At 40.3% G+C, this 17,157-nt stretch overlaps 1 pseudogene; it reads right to left on the bottom strand.

Moving 5' to 3' along the window:
• Positions 1 to 15,421: 15,421 nt before the first annotated feature.
• Positions 15,422 to 16,785, bottom strand: LOC123744287 (GTPase IMAP family member 9-like; annotated as a pseudogene).
• Between the last annotated feature and the right edge of the window lie 372 nt (positions 16,786 to 17,157).

The raw sequence follows: 17,157 nt of genomic DNA, 5'->3' as shown, positions 1-17,157 counted from the left end.
AGACACCTGAAAAAGACAAGAGGCACTCACTAATAAAGTATTAGTTAGATGTATTATTAAATCCTCTCTAGCGTCCCACCTGGCCAACATCCGGTGAAATTGCAGAGTGCCAAATTCAAAAACAGAAATTCTCATAAAAATTCATAAAACATACAAGTGTTATACATCGGCTTAAAGATTAACTTCTTGTTAATCCAACCGTTGTGTCAGATTTCCAAAAGTCTTTACGGCGAAAGCATACCATGCGATTATCTAGGTCAGCGCCCAGCACACAAAACATTACAAACAGTTACCAGCCAAGTAGAGGAGTAACAAAATTCAGAAATAGCGATAAAATGAAACACTTACCTTTGATAATCTTCACATGGTTGCACTCACAAGACTCCCAGTTACCCAATACATGTTTGTTTTGTTCGATACAGTCCCTCTTTATATCCAAAAAACTCAGTTTTTTGGATATAAAGGCGGTCACAACAGGCAGACGAAACATCCAAAAAGTGTCAGTAAGGTTCGTAGAAACATGTCAAACGATGTTTATAATCAATCCTCAGGTTGTTTTTAGTCATAATAATCAATAATATTTAAACCGGACAATAGCTTGGTCAATATAAAAGAAGAACAAGAGAGGAGCACACTCAGTCGCACGCAGTAAACAGGTCTGGGGACTTTCCACTGACTCAGTGTTCTTACTCTCTCATTTTTCAGAATTCAAGCCTGAAACAATTTCTAAAGACTGTTGAGATCTAGTGGAAGCCATAGAAAGTGCAATCTGAGTCCTAAGTCATTGGATACTGTAAAGGCAGTCAATGGAAAACTACAAACATAAAAAATCCCACTTCCTGGATGGATTTCTCTCAGGTTTTTGCCTGCCATATCAGTTCTGTTATACTCACAGACATTATTCTAACAGTTTTGGAAACTTTAGAGTATTTTCCATCCAAATCTACCAATTACATGCATATCTTAGCTTCTGGGCCTGAGTAACAGGCAGTTTACTTTGGGCATGCTTTTCATCCGGAGGTGAAAATGGTGCCCCCTTACCCTAGTGAGGTTATTAACACTCACTAATAAAGTATTGCTTAGATGTATTATTAACACTCACTAATAAAGTATTTCTTAGATGTATTATTAACATTCACTAATAAAATATTACTTAGATGTATTATTAACACTCAAATGGACACATTTCAGCCATCAAGCATGTGTCAAGCAAATTTCCTTAAGGGACATAATGTAATTAATTACTTCATCCATGTGATAATTCTGTATTGTGGTGTTCTTAGGACCTCACAGAACCATGGTTCTCATAATTGAAAGAAAGCCTCATTATCTACTATGTACCACAGTCAATTTATTCCCTCATGTTGTATCAACTTAGAAACATGATGCATTAGTGACACTTTCAAGTCAACACAAAAGTGTCTAGATGGCAGGTGGAATTTTGAATCCCAATGATAATTCAATAAGCTTTGACTAATCCCCAAGGTTTGTAAGACACTGGGTTAAGAATAATTAGGCAAGGACTCGGCTTTCTGCAAAAGGTCTGTACAGTTTATTCAGAGACCGTTCTAAAGTCAAAAATTAGGACTCAGTCCTTTTATAATACACAAATACATTCCTATCTTTAGACCACTCCCTTCTCAAACAACCAGTACTTTTCCACTAACCACAAAGAACCATAAAAGTTGCCACATTCTTCAAGGCTTTCACCTCCCCTCCCCCTTTATGACCCTCTTGGATTGAAACCCTCCAATGATTTTCTATTACCTACTCTACATCTTCACTCTGTTTACATCCCTACTAAAGGATATAACCTCAAAGTTTTACAATGCTAACCGATCTACCCCCATCCTGGTTTTATCTTCTCATAATTATCAAACTTTTCCCCCTATCCTACAATTTCAGAGTGGAACACTTAAGTCATTATCCTAACCCATGCAAATTATTCTAACAGGAGTTCAAATGCAAAGTCCTATTTTCTATGAAATCGTGTGACTTAGGCTGCTAAATCACACTCAAAGAGATGGTAGCATAACAGGAGGGATAGACCTAAAGGGGAAGTAACATTTCTGCAGAAGAGGTGGGGATGTGGTGTATAAATGGTCTTCTTCAAATCTCTGTGCTTTGAGTATACGTTTTTTTCACCACCCCTAACGGTAGCAATTGTGGTGGTGACAGGAGCAAGAAGTTGAAATGTAAAATCATGTGACTTAAGCTGCACTTATGGTGGTACGTTGAAGTAGGAAGTTTACATACTTAGGTTGGAGTCATTAAAACTAGTTTTTCAAACACTCCACAAATGTCTTGTTAACAAACTGTTGTTTTGGCAAGTCAGTTAGGACATCTACTTTCTGCATGACACAAGTAATTGTTCTAACAATTGTTAACAGACAGATTATTTCCCTTATAATTCACTGTATCACAATTCCAGTGGGTCAGAAGATTACATACACTAAGTTGACTGTGCCTATAAACAGATTGGAAAATTTCAGAAAATTATGTCATGGCTTTAGAAGCTTCTGATAGGCTAATTTACATCATTTGAGTCAATTGGAGGTGTACATGTGGATGTATTTCAAGGCCTACCTTCAAACTTAGTGCCTCTTTACTTGACATCATGAGAAAATCAAAAGAAATCAGCCAAGACTTCAGAAAAAAAATTGTGGACCTCCACAAGTCTGGTTCATCCTTGGGAGAAATTTCCAAAAGCCTGAAGGTACCACGTTCATCTGTACAAACAATATAGTACGCAAGTATAATCACCATTGGACCATGCAGATGTCATACAAGAAGGAGACGTGTTCTGTCTCCTGGAGATGAACGTACTTTGGTGCGAAAAGTGCAAATCAATCCCAGAACAACAGCAAAGGACCTTGTGAAGATGCTGGAGGAAACAGGTACAAAAGTATCTACAGTAAGGGAAAATAGCATTTGATCCCCTGCTGATTTTGTACGTTTGCCCACTGACAAAGAAATGATCAGTCGATCAATTTAATGGTAGGTTTATTTCAACAGTGAGAGAGAGAATAACAACAAAAGAATCCAGAAAAATGCATGTCAAAAATATTATAAATTGATTTGCATTTTAAATGAGGGAAATAAGTATTTGACCTTCTCTCAATCAGAAAGATTTCTGGCTCCCAGGTGTCTTTTATACAGGTAACGAGCTGAGACTAGGAGCGCACTCTTAAAGGGAGTGCTCCTAATCTCAGCTGGTTACCTGTATAAAAGACACCTGTCCACAGAAGCAATCAATCAGATTCCAAACTCTCCACCATGGCCAAGACCAAAGAGATCTCCAAGGATGTCAGCGACAAGATTGTAGACCTACACAAGGCTGGAATGGGCTACAAGACCATCACCAAGCAGCTTGGTGACAAGGTGACAACAGATGGTGTGATTATTCGCAAATGGAAGAAACACAAAAGAACTGTCAATCTCCCTCGGCCTGGGGCTCCATGCAAGATCTCACCTCGTGGAGTTGCAATGATCATGAGAACAGTGAGGAATCAGCCCAGAACTACACGGGAGGATCTTGTCTATGATCTCAAGGCAGCTGGGACCATAGTCACCAAGAAAACAATTGGTAACACACTACGCCGTGAAGGATTGAAATCCTGCAGCGCCCGCAAGGTCCCCCTGCTCAAGAAAAAAATACTTAAATACATGTAATTTTCTCCTGAAACATTTAAAGCTGCGATAGGTCCCTTTTTGGGTGACCCCACCAAATTCAGACAGATATTTGAGTTATAGATCTGTCACTATCATTGAAATCAATTCTAAGAAGCTTAGATCTATGCTATGTGCACAATTTCTATTCTTCCCATTCTTAACTTTCGTTTTTGCATCTTTTACTTTTGGTTTTGTTCACCGGCTTCAAATAGCTGAAAATACAATATTTTTGGTTATTGAAAACATATTTCACAGCTGTTTAGATTGTACAATGACTCTCTACACGATACTTGCTTGTTTTGTCACAAACTTATATTAGGCAAACTATTCGAATTTTAGCAACCAGGAAATGGCAGAGAGATTTCTGCATAACGTACTTTTAATTGAAGTACTGCAGAATTCCATTCATTCCTATGGAGCACTGCTCCTACTGGTGAGTGCCAATATGACCGACCGGTGGCTTCAAAGCCTCTCAATAGACTATTGAAAGCATCAGAAATCCAGGGTTTACTGGTTGGACCTGGGGCTGAGTTTGTGACAGACACCACATAGCCTGACAGTATAAAGGCAACTGAGGTAGGTGTTCTCTGGGCAGACTCTCATTAACCTCTTATTAAGTACCTGACAGATCTACACTCCAAAACCTAGAATTGAACAGCAAACTGTAAGTAACCTGCATAGCCTACTTTTTTATTATTTGCAAGTCCAATTGTGTATCTGGTACACGTTGTTTCCTTATATATTTTGCATAGTTCTGCAATGCATAGATTTAACTTTTTGTTTTTGAAAATAATGCTGTTAGAGTTTTGGGAATATTTTAAAATATACTTCAATTCATTGGTGACAGGTGTGGTTAGAATATAAAGGACAAAATATTATGTCAGCACTGAGCTCAATGTCTGCAATTGCCCAAGCTGCAACATTCCAAACTTTACAAATTGTGAGTAGCCTGGTGGAACCAGCCTGATCGCTGCAGTCAGTATTCTGCTACGTGAAAGTGAAATAGAATGTTGAACGCAGCAATCAGGCTGGTTCCACAAGGCTATAGCGTGAGGGCTATTTAGGGGAAACTTTGGTCATTGTGAGGGCTGTTTTTGGACAGAAAATGTCACCCAAGTATTTTTTTAATGCTTTATTTTACAATTACATTTTTATTTTTAGAATGTTCATAGTGTCAGGAAATCGATTGTGATTCTTCAGGGTAAGAGCGTTTTCTCCTGAGTGGTGAAGCAGTCTAAGGCACTGCATCTCAGTGCTAGAGGTGTCACTACAGACCCTGGTTTGATCCCAGGCTGTATAGCGTGATTGGGAGTCCCATAGGGTGGTGCACATTTGGCTCAGCATCATCCGGGTTAGGGGAGGGTTTGGCTGGGGTAGGCCATCATTGTAAAGTAAGTATTTGTTCTTTAACTGACTTGCCTAGTTAAATAAAATGATCTAGGCTATTCTGATGTTTTGAAGCCATGCATACACTTTTCACGTTGCATTTACAGTACACATACCTAGGTAGTTCAATTGATAAATTAAATTAAAAGTCAAGGTAACTTAGCACACAGTTTAGATTCTACCATCGGTGTGTATTCATGGATGCAAAGGGAAGCCAGGCTTCCCCAGCAATAAACATAAAATGATTTATCCTTGTCTCTCTGTTTTTCATACTTTTCCTTCAATTTGCAAGAGGCTGAATGTATCTCACCGGAGAAAGCATCAGAGCGAGCGAAACAAAGACCATCTTTTTTAGTATTGTAGCCCTGCTATCTGATGCTGTCTTGACAAAAAGATTATGACATTGTTGCCACCCGTAGCATTGAATGCAAGGGAAGCCAGCAAGCATTTGGCCTCTCATGATAAAAAAAAATAAAAATAAGAATAAACAATCAGCATTGAGCTAAACTGAGTGAGCTCAACTGTGAATAGCTCTGGCACACAAAAATAAAATGTCAAAGGAAGCCAGTTGGATTTGGCTTCATCTCTTTTTACCGTTGTCCTCCGGTGGCTAGCTAGCTAAAATGGTCCCTTTTCTTAAATTAGCAATGGATGGAAATAGAGATTTGGACTTGTGATTTTATTAAATTTTCCATACACAACAATGATTATAACAGCGATTCTGATCCAACCATAAATTCATACAGTGTCCCCCTGGCCTGAGGGGATGGAAGTTCAATATGTAGATAGACGTAGTAGGCTAATGTTAACTAACAAGCCTGATGCATCGTTGCCCATGAAAGGAATTTAGGCTAGCGAGCAAGCATTTTAGCCAAATATTTACATATTCAATTAGGGAAATCCTACTGTGAAGTGTGCATGTGCAATAACTCAATTCGTCCTTGCACTCCTTCTAAACAATAAAAAAAAATTAACTTTGGTAAAGGGCAGTCTACAAAACTTTGTGTACTCTGTTCGAAAGAGATTTTAGTTTTGGAAACAGAGAACTGAATTGAGATCAAATGTTTCATCAATGAGAAAATTAGCAGAATGTCAGCCAAAATCCATCTTGCTCCATCTTCTCCCACTGCCGGACACTGGGCTTCCTCTCATCAACATACAGTATTTGGTGGTGGTGGAAATGCCAAATGAATGCTTCAGATTTCTACATCTGTTGAACCGTCTGGCTCATTGTTCTACCTGTGCGTGTGTAACAGTACTCTTCTTGCGTTGTGTACAATCAATCATTGACACGAACTCCAACTGGTAACACCAGTCATGGAGCTTTATTCTGATAGGAACAGCACAAAATTGCACGTCATGCAATGCACGGCTCACCATCCAAATCTGCACTCACGCACTGTACAAAATATACAACCCCCCCCACCAGACACAGTAAGTTGCTAGCTAGTATTAGCTGGAATTCTCTACAACAAAATGCACAACAAATATTCACCAAAAACCGTTGCATCTTGTGTGATGTTCGAATAACATTTACAAACAAATTGATATAAATTGTACATTTAAATCATCACTTGGGAGAATAAAAATCACTTTTGATGTACAGTGCTTTGCAACCAACAACTTACCGCTGGTTTGGTGTTTGTTCACTGGGACGATTCTAACTGAAACATCCTCCCTCGTAAGCAAGCTACGCAAACCAGCCAATAAGATGCCATGTTGAGTAGGTGAAGGCAAGACAAAAATAAAACCAAACACACATTGGCTAAACAATAAAGTGGCAAGGGGAATCACCAATATAACCCTGTTACACTCCCCCCTACTGAATTCCACTTGCAAAGAAAAATTATAAAAATACAAAACCACACTGTGCAAACATACCAGGTACAGAGACACTCAACATATGTACAGAATAATGTACAGTGAAAAAAACAATGCTATATTTTTATACTACCTAATAGAGAAAACTAAAAGGTAAAGCTGTGTATATCGAGGATGCAGACCCTGCTTTTAAACAGTCACTAAATATTCCAGTCATTAGACTATTCTCCTTGAGAATTAGAGTGAAAGGTGGTTGATCAATCCCCTTAACCCTCATAGGCAAACATGCCTGTTACATGTTAAGTACACTCAGTGACTAAAACATCCAAGTAATAAAATAAACTACCATAAGAGACTTTATCATATCCGTCACATTACCATCCTGCAACCTCTAATCATGGTCACAATGATGTAAAAACAAAACAAATAAAACATGTCAATACCATTGACCCTCTCTATTCACATATTAACCTTCAAGAGCCAACTTTCTGCTGATTCATAATCTCAATCAGTCTTGACACTGGTTTAAATAGTCTTCCTGCCCTTGACCTAATACGACCCCGAGTACCTTCAACTGCATAAGGAGTGACAGTGTTGTGTACTATTGCAATAGTGGGACTGTCAACACAGTCAGTGCATAACCGATCAGTTAAGGAATGGTCCGAGTTTGGTAGGTCAGTCACCTGTTCCTTTAGAAGGCAACTCTGACACCCACACTCTTGTTCTGTACTCAGCATCATCATCCACTGCAGTGTCCATGGCAGCTGAGACCACAAGGCTGTCATTCATTTCCTCAGATTCTGTTAACCCAGACATGTCTGTTCCCTCGTCAATGGCAGCATGGGGAAGAGGAAGAAAGTTGACTGGCATTATCAGGTTGCGATGTACCGATTCCCTTTTTGGAACTTACGGTCAGACTGTTGTGGCCTCTGCTCCAGCACAAGCTCCAGCATTGCAAGGACACGTTCCATCGGCTCAGCTGAGCCCTGAATACTCTGGGCTGGTGAAGGCACCACATTAGGTACTTCCATTTGGGGCCTCACAGCAGGCATGGTGATAGGCATGACAGCACCAACTTCCTGCTTCATTGTTGCGATGGCTGGGGTCACCTTAGATAAGTGAGAGTACCTCTGCTCCCTCCTGTATTCATCCAACCTCTCATGAACATCTGCAGCGGTCCACTGCTGTAATGGCTTGCACTTAAAGGTAAGCGACAGTTCAGCGTTAGGGCAATGTCTGATGAACATGACTGTGACCTCACGAGATGGGTCTTCAACACTTTTTTTCTGTCTCTTTAGACAATCTTCAGCAACCTCCATAGCCCTGTTCAGTCTGAGCCAATAGTCGAATGGTTGTTCATCAATCAGAGGTAATGTGGCATAAAAGTCAGCGAGGGGCATGCTTGAAAAAGCAGGGTCACTAAAATGTTGTTTCAGTATGTCAAAGATGGGACTCGGGCCTTTAGATAAATCAACGGAGGGATTGCTGCGTATGCCCACTTTAACAACATCGCGGGCCCTTCCCATAAGCCTACCCATAACCTCATCTGCTTGGTCCATCACAGATACGCCCCTCTTACACATGTAAACCATGACCATATCCTCCCACTCATGCACTGTGCACTTTTCAGAGCCATCCCCCCGAAAGTACACCGGTTCCCTGATATCAGACTTCAATACCAGGTTCAGGCCTGACACATCCATACCCCTAGAGCTGCATGCATTCCCCATAACATTGTCCGCAACATGTCCAACAATTGCCTTTGACTCCAAACAGGAGTCAATGTTCTCCCCAATGGAATGACCAATCTGCTGTACTATGTCTGCTATGAAATCCATGGAGACCTCCCCACTCCCTGTATTTGGCAAAACTCTTTCATACACATCCTTGGGCATTTCCATAGGTAAACTATCATCAAAACTCCCAAAACCCTCCAGTTTAGGCATAGGTGTAGAAGCAACTGGAATTTTGGCTGAACCCCTACCAACAGATGGTGACAGATGAAATGTCAGGAAACCCCTACCTCTCCCAACACCTTCCATGTTAATAATGGGAAATCAACAGACTAATAAAAATGTCAATGGCAAAATATTTATTTTTTTACCTCAAGTCAAAATCTAACCTATATCTAGTACACTGGTAAAACTCACCCTACTTATATCAGATATACGTTAGAATTGCAAATAAACAAGTAGAGAAAGTCTCAACCAGAGAAATCATCCATTTCGATAGTAAAACGTCGCAGTAGGGCCCTCTTCTGGCGAAATGCGATATTGCCTTCTTATCTGATTCTTCAACGGCAACCACGGCGAAGTTCTGAGATGGAAATCCAGCGAAGGAAGATCTGATCCAGAAGAACGGTCACGGCACCACTGTAACAGTACTCTTCTTGCGTTGTGTACAATCAATAACCGACACAAACTCCAACTTGTAACACCAGTCGTGGAGCTTTATTCTGATAGGAACAGCACAAAATTGCACGTCATGCAATGCACGGCTCACCATCCAACTCTGCACTCACGCACGCTAGTTTGGTGCTTGTTCAATGGGCAATGTAGTTAGCAAAATAATACAATTACAATATACAATATAATATCTTTAACAATGTACCTGATAGGAACAGCACAAAATTGCACGTCATGCAATGCACGACTCACGATCCAACTCTGCACTCACGCACTGTACAAAATATACAAACCCCCCCACCAGACACAGTAAGTTGCTAGCTAGTATTAGCTGGAAATCTCTACAACAAAATACACAACAAATATTTAAATCATCACTTGGGAGAATAAAAATCACTTTTGACGTACAGTGCTTTGCAACAAACAACTTACCGCTGGTTCGGTGCTTGTTCACTGGGACGATTCTAAATGAAACATCCTCCCTCGTAAGCAAGCTACGCAAACCAGCCAATAAGATGCCATGTTGAGTAGGTGAAGGCAAGACAAAAATAAAACCAAACACCCATTGGCTTAACAATAAAGTGGCAATGGGAATTACCAATATAACCCTGTTACACGTGTGCTGTATGAGATTCATAGACCGCTTCAACAACTTGAAAGACAGGAGGATGTCTTTGGCGTTTCTCTTCAAGTAGGGTGAGTCAACATATTTTTCTACTTGCTCGCACACACACACAAATCAGTGCCATGCACAGCCACATCATATTTAGCTTACGGGAATGCCGCAGGTACTTCATGTTTTTGATGGAAGACCAGATGTGTTGAATTTAGGCAATCACTGAACTGATCAACTAGCTCAGTTGGTCTGGTATGGTGCCTAGTTGGAACAAATCCTGCAGTACCTGAGACACTCCAGGAACAGGGTTGCCTACCCCTGGCCTACAAGAAGGGGCTAGTTAGGGGTTGGTTTTGAAAGGGCCTCTATTTTTTTCTACGAGAACCATTCTTCAGCATGCAAGGCACTTCTGATTAGCATTGTTACTGTAAGTATCATAATTTGGGAATTACCAGCTTTAATAAACTGTGTCATGATAATTGTGTTATTTAAAGAAAAATGTCCTCACTGAATAAAAACAAAACATTGAGTGTAATATCTGCTCTTTGTCTTGAAATATGATCACATGATAATCTATGGTTCTAGTCAATTCAGTTTAATTTAATTCAACTGACACTGCATCTGTTCCTCCAAACGAGGCTCCTGCTGCATGAAACACCCAATCCTGTTATTTTCTGTTTTTTAAAATGTTTTGTGTGTTGGTCATGTAATGAACACAGAAGAGAATCCACATGGATCTCATTAAGCTTTATTGATCAGAAAAGTTAGCTAGTTAAACTTTCAGTAGTGACACAGTGGCTTGGGAAAGTATTCACCCACGTTGGCATTTTTCCTATTTTGTTGCCTTACAACCTGGGATAAAAATATATTTTGGGGGGGGGTTTTATCATTTGATTTACACGATGCCGACCACTTTGAAGATGCAAAATATTATTTGTGAAACAAACAAGAAATAAGACAAAACAGAACTAGAGCGCGCATAACTATTCACCCCCCAAAAGTCAATACTTTGTAGAGCCACCTTTTGCAGCAATTATAGTGCAAGTCTCTTGGGGTATGTCTCTATAAGCTTGGCACATCTAGCCACTGGGATTTTTACCCATTCCTCAAAGCAAAACTGCTCCAGCTCCTCCAAGTTGGATGGGTTCCGCTGGTGTACAGCAATCTTTAAGTCATACCACAGATTCTCAATTGGATTGAGGTCTGGGCTTTGACTAGGCCATTCCAAGACATTTAAATGTTTCCCATTAAATCACTTGAGTGTTGCTTAGGGTCATTGTCCTGCTGGAAGATGAACCCCAGTCTCAAATCTCTGGAAGACTGAAACAGATTTCCCTCAAGAATTTCCCTGTATTTAGCTCCATCCATCATTCATTCAATTCTGACCAGTATCCCAGTCCCTGCTGATGAAAAACATCGTGTTCTCGGGGTGATGAGAGGTGTTGGGTTTGCGTCAGACATAGCGTTTTCCTTGATGGCTAAAAAGCTCAATTTTAGTCTCATCTGACCAGAGTACCTTCTTCCATATGTTTGGAGTCTCCCGCATGCCTTTTGGCGAACACCAAACACAGATTTTTTTCGGGCCACTCTTCCATAAAGCCAAGCTCTGTGGAGTGTATGGCTTAAAGTGGTCCTATGGACAGATACTACAATCTCCGCTGAGGAGCTTTGCAGCTCCTTCAGGGTTATCTTTGGTCTCTTTGTTGCCTCTCTAATTAATGCCCTCCTTGCCTGGTCTGTGAGTTTTGGTGGGCAGCCCTCTCTTGGCAGGTTTGTTGTGGTGCCATATTCTTCACATTTTTTAATAATGGAGTTTATGGTGCGCTGTAGGATGTTCAAAGTTTCTGATATTTTTTTTTTATAACCAAACCCTGATCTGTACTTCTCCACAACTTTGTCCCTGACTTGTTTGGAGAGTTCCTTGGTCTTCATGGTGCCGCTTGCTTGGTGGTGTTGCAGACTCTGCGGCCTTTCAGAACAGGTGTGTGTATATATACTTAGATCATGTGACAGATCATGTGACACTTAGATTGGTGGACTTTATTTAACTAATTATGTGATTTTTGAAGGTAAGTGGTTGCACCAGATCTTATTTAGGGGCTTAATAGTAAAGGGGGTGAATACATACAGTTGAAGACAGAAGTTTACATACACCTTAGCCAAATACATTTAAACTCAGTTTTTCAGAGTTCCTGACATTTAATTCTTATAAAAATTCCCCGTCTTAGGTTGGTTAGGATCACCACTTTATTTTAAGAATGTGAAATGCCAGAATAATAGTAGAGAATGATTTATTTCAGGTTTAATTTCTTTCATCACATTCCCAGTGGGTCAGAAGTTTACATACACTCAATTAGTATTTGGTAGCATTGCCTTTAAATTGTTTAATTGGGTCAAACGTTTCTGGTAGCCTTCCACAAGCTACCCACAATAAGCTTGGTGAATTTTGGCCGATTCCTCCCGATAGAGCTGGTGTAACTTTTTCAGTTCTGCCCACACATTTTCTTTGGGATTGAGGTCAGGGCTTTGTGATGGCCACTCAATACCTTGACTTTGTTGTCCTTAACTTTGGAAGTATGCTTGGGGTCATTGTCCATTTGGAAGACCCATTTGCGACCAAAGTTTAACTTCCTGACTGATGTCTTGAGATGTTGCTTCAATATATCCACATCATTTTCCTACCTCATGATGCCATCAATTTTGTGAAGCGCACCAGTCTCTCCTGCAGCCAAGCACACCCGCAACATGATGCTGCCATCCCTGTGCTTCACGGTTGGGATGGTGTTCTTTGGCATGCAAGCATACTCCTATTTCCTCCAAACATAATGATGGTCATTATAGCCAAACAGTTCTATTATTGTTTCATCAGACCAGAGGACATTTCTCCAAAAAGTAGGATCTTCGTCCCCATGTGCAGTTGCAAACCGTAGTATGGCTTTTTTTATGGCTGTTTTTGAGCAGTGCCTTCCTTATTGAGCGACCTTTCAGGTTATGTCAATATAGGACTCGTTTTACTGTGGATATAGATACTTTTGTACCTGTTTCCTCCAGGATATTCACAAGGTCCTTTGCTTTTGTTCTGGGATTGATTTGCACAGTACGTTCATCTCTAGGAGACAGAACGCGTCTCCTTCCTGAGCGGTATGACGTCTGCGTGCTCCCATGGTGTTTATACTTGCGTACTATTGTTTGTACAGATGAACGTGGTACCTTCAGCCGTACCTTGAACCGAAATTTCCCCCAAGGATGAACCAGACATGTGGAGGTCTACAATGTGTTTCTGAGGTCTTGGCTGATTTCTTTTGCTTTCCCCATGATGTCAAGCAAAGAGGCACTGAGTTTGAAGGAAGGCATTGAAATACATCCACAGGTACACCTCCAATTGACTCAAATGATGTCAATTAGCCTATCAGAAGCTTCTAAAGCCATGACATAATTTTCTGAAATTTTCCAAGCTGTCAACTTAGTGTTTGTAAACTTCTGGCCCACTAGAATTGTGATACAGTGAATTATAAGTTAACTAATCTGTCTCTAAACAATTGTTGGAAAAATTACTTGTGTCATGCACAAAGTAGATGTCCTAAGCGACTTGCCAAAACTATAGTTTGCTAACAAGACATTTGTGGAGTGGTTGAAAAACAAGTTTCAATGACTCCAACCTAAGTGTATGTAAACTTCCGACTTCAACTGTATCTACGCACCACTTTTCCGTTTGTAATTTGTTTTTATGTATTTATTTTTTTCAGTTCACTTCACCAATTTTGACTATTTTGTGTATGTCCATTACATGAAGTCCAAATAAAAATCCATTGAAATTACAGGTTGTAATGCAACAAAATAGGAAAAATGCCAAGGGGGATGAATACTTTTGCAAGGCACTCTAGGTTCTATGTTCCGGTACAAATTTCAGCCGGACTCTGACTGTTTTTTTTATGCCACTTTGCCAGCTCACAATAGCATCTCCAAGTTCCTTATTAGATCTGATTTTTTTGTTGTTGTTGACCGTATTCGAGACGAAATTGGTAGATTGCTCGTGCGCCTCTTTCCCCGCTTCTATGACTTTGATAAATGTATCTTTCTCTAGTCCACATTTTAAGGGAGTGTCGGGACCCCAGGACGCCATTTCAATAGTTATTATTCATGCTCCTCTCCCAATGGTGTATAGGGTTTTTAGATATCCTCACCCAGGGCACTATTACTCTCTATTAAAATGTTTCCAGGTAGGGATACCCACTTCCCTGGATTGTTTTTACAGTATGGGTCCCTAATCATTTAGTCAAGGGACCTGATACCTTGTGTTGAGAACCATACTGAAGCGTCTGCCAATTTACTACTGGAGATTATGGGAGACATAATGTCTTATTCCAGTGTCACTCCTCAAGTATCACTGTTGACAACACACATTACCTGTATTGACAACTAATGTTTTTTTATTGCTACACAATCGGTCTCTAATACTTAGCCCCTCTAGGGCACAAACCAATCTCTTTACTTATCGCCTCAGCCAGTCCACAGCCATATATACACACACATCGATTTCAAATAACTTCTTAATACTTATGTTCTTCTCCACCCACGGAGGTGAGCCCCCTTTAGAACTCACAGGCAACAGTCGATCACCATTCACATTACCAGATAGTGACAATGTCTCCTCCTTGACAGCCACTACTGCCGGAAAACGCCGAAAACTTATCTGCATACTACACAAACAATACAGACACTTAAATAGTCTACATTTCTGGTGGCTAAACCCTAACCTTCTGGTGGCCAATCCCCTGAACTTCAGATGGCAAAACCCTAACCTTCTGGTTGCTGAACCCCTTAGGGGCTCCAACCAGTCGCATATATACAATGGGCTTACTGAATAAATCCAGGCTTTCTAGGTCAGTTTCCCATCATTTATATTCAGCCTACAACCCTCATCTCCCAAAGATGTCAGAATGAGTGGAAACAGCTATGTGAACTCTGCCTATCTCGTTTTTGTGTACCGGCTCCTGTTCCACTGATTTGGACTGTAAATTGTGGTAAATCCTGCCGACAATGCCAATTGTTCTAGTACAAATTCAAGCCGGACTTCAAATAAAGCTCAAGCTAGATGTATTTGCCACACTGGGTCATACAACTGCAAAGACAAGATATGAAGTCACAAGCACAGACCCCCCCCCTTCTGTGCCTTGAGGTCAGGGAGTCAGTCACATAATTGCTCTTCTTATATGCAGAGAGAACACTTATTTTTATTCTAATAAATTCTGATATACAACATCTTAATAAGAGAATATAATGACAAACACATTGAGAAAATATTATGTAAGAGTAAATGATGATCTATCAGCTGGCTCCTATCCCACCCTTATGGACAGATGTTTGTTTACTTCCCTCTAGCCAATACCACTTCACATAGAATGATCTACCTAACCCATAACACGATCATCACTATTGCTAGGATACTAATATGATTATAAACATACTAAAACAGTTATATTGTTGAATTACTTAGCAGTCAAGTCAAATAAATATTTTTTTATTGTATACAGCAAACATATTCTTCAAACAACACCTCAATTACTCCTGCTACCGCACCCACTGCTGCACCAGGTGGTCCTGCAATAAGACCTCCAATAGTAGCTCCGCTTGCAGCAACAGAACCTGCAACACCTACATAATGCCCAGCTGTGTTCATTCTTTCAGCTTTCTCTCGAGCCTCTCTTTCATGTTTTTCCCTCAGCTCCATTCTTGCTTTCTCCAGAGCCTCTCCTTCAAATATTTTCTTCAGTTTCTCCTCTTTGTTTCTCGTCTCCTCATTCTCTCTCAGGATCCTTTTCTTCTCCTCTTCAATCTCTCTCTCAGCCTCCTGGAACATCTCAGTGGTGTAATGGCTTCCTCCATTCATCATGACCATGTTGTTTATCTTCTCAAGCAGCTCAGTGACCTGGGAGGGATTCTTATCTTTGTTGTTGAAGACGTGATATCCCCCCTTGCATTGGTCAACTAAGTTTACTAGATTTGGATTTCCAGACAAATTCTTCAATTGTTCCATCCCGAAGTTTGTCTCCATGTGTGAAGGGAACCATGTTGTATTTTGATGCTTCGTCACCGAAGAGTTTCTGAATCATCTTCACTGTTTTCTGCTCCTCTTCAGTGAATCTTCCCAGCTTGATCACAATCAGGAACACATAAGGACCCGGAGAAGAGAGGTTGATGCACATTGATCTTTTCTATTGCTTCCTCCTGTGTAAACTTTGTCAAACAACCCCGGGGTGTCAATAACAGCCATACTCTGCCCACACCATTTCTCATTTTTTTTATCACAATCTTTAGTCACAGAGTTGGAATTTTAATTTTGATTTGAACAATCTCGTCCCCAGGATTGTGTTTCCTGCTGCACTCTTCCCAGCACCAGTCTTCCCCAACAGCACAATCTGTTTCTCTGTTGGATAACAAGGAAAAGTTGTTACTGTTGGTAAAGCAGCTGTTAACTGTTGATTCTGAGAACTCCTGGGAGGCCTATGACCAGGGTGGAACATCACAAGTCAGTTGCATATTAGCCTTTTTTCTATTATGACTAACAATCAATCAACACTGCAGAGGACATAGCTTACATGAAAATGCATAGCTTTATCACATGCGTTTTCAAAGACACAACTAGGCATATCAGACTTATGGTCATTGCACCGGCAATACTGGGAAGTGATGGAATAGAAGAAGTATGGAGATTAAAAGTAGTGTTCTGACAAGCACACAAATGACCCTATATTTTAGCCCATTCCTTGCAAGGCATGATTTGTTTTGTAATGAATAAAAGGTAGAACAGTCCAAATCAGTTTCCATCACCATCTTGTACAGTGAAGTGAAGACTAAGTACTCACCAGTCATGTTTTGGAGCATTGTCAGGCTCTTACCAGGTCTAGTGTTCCCAACCAGAGCAATCCGGGTCTCTATTGGATAAAAAATAAAATGTTACTGTATAGAAAAGTCTGATATTGATGTTCTTTCTGTTTGGCCATCTAATTGAACATCTATTAAAGCTACATTTTCAGTCTCACGTTGCTTCTTAGACTTACATTTTTGGTCTATAAAATTACAAACTGTAATCAACTTAACAATGACATTATATACAGGTAACTGCCAAAATAAAGGAAACACCATTGACAGCGCTGTCATTGTCCATTCCTTGCCTACCCACTAAGTTTCCACATTAGGAAAATATGGCAGCAGTGTCTTACTGTCTTGGGTAGAGCACCAGTTGAAAAAGTGCAA

The sequence above is a fragment of the Salmo salar genome, chromosome 08, assembly GCF_965601325.2.
Source record: "Salmo salar chromosome 08, fSalSal1, whole genome shotgun sequence".
In the NCBI taxonomy this organism is placed as follows: Eukaryota; Metazoa; Chordata; class Actinopteri; order Salmoniformes; family Salmonidae; genus Salmo; species Salmo salar.
The sequence above is the reverse complement of the archived record's forward strand: the minus strand, read 5'-3'. Positions and strand labels throughout refer to the sequence as shown.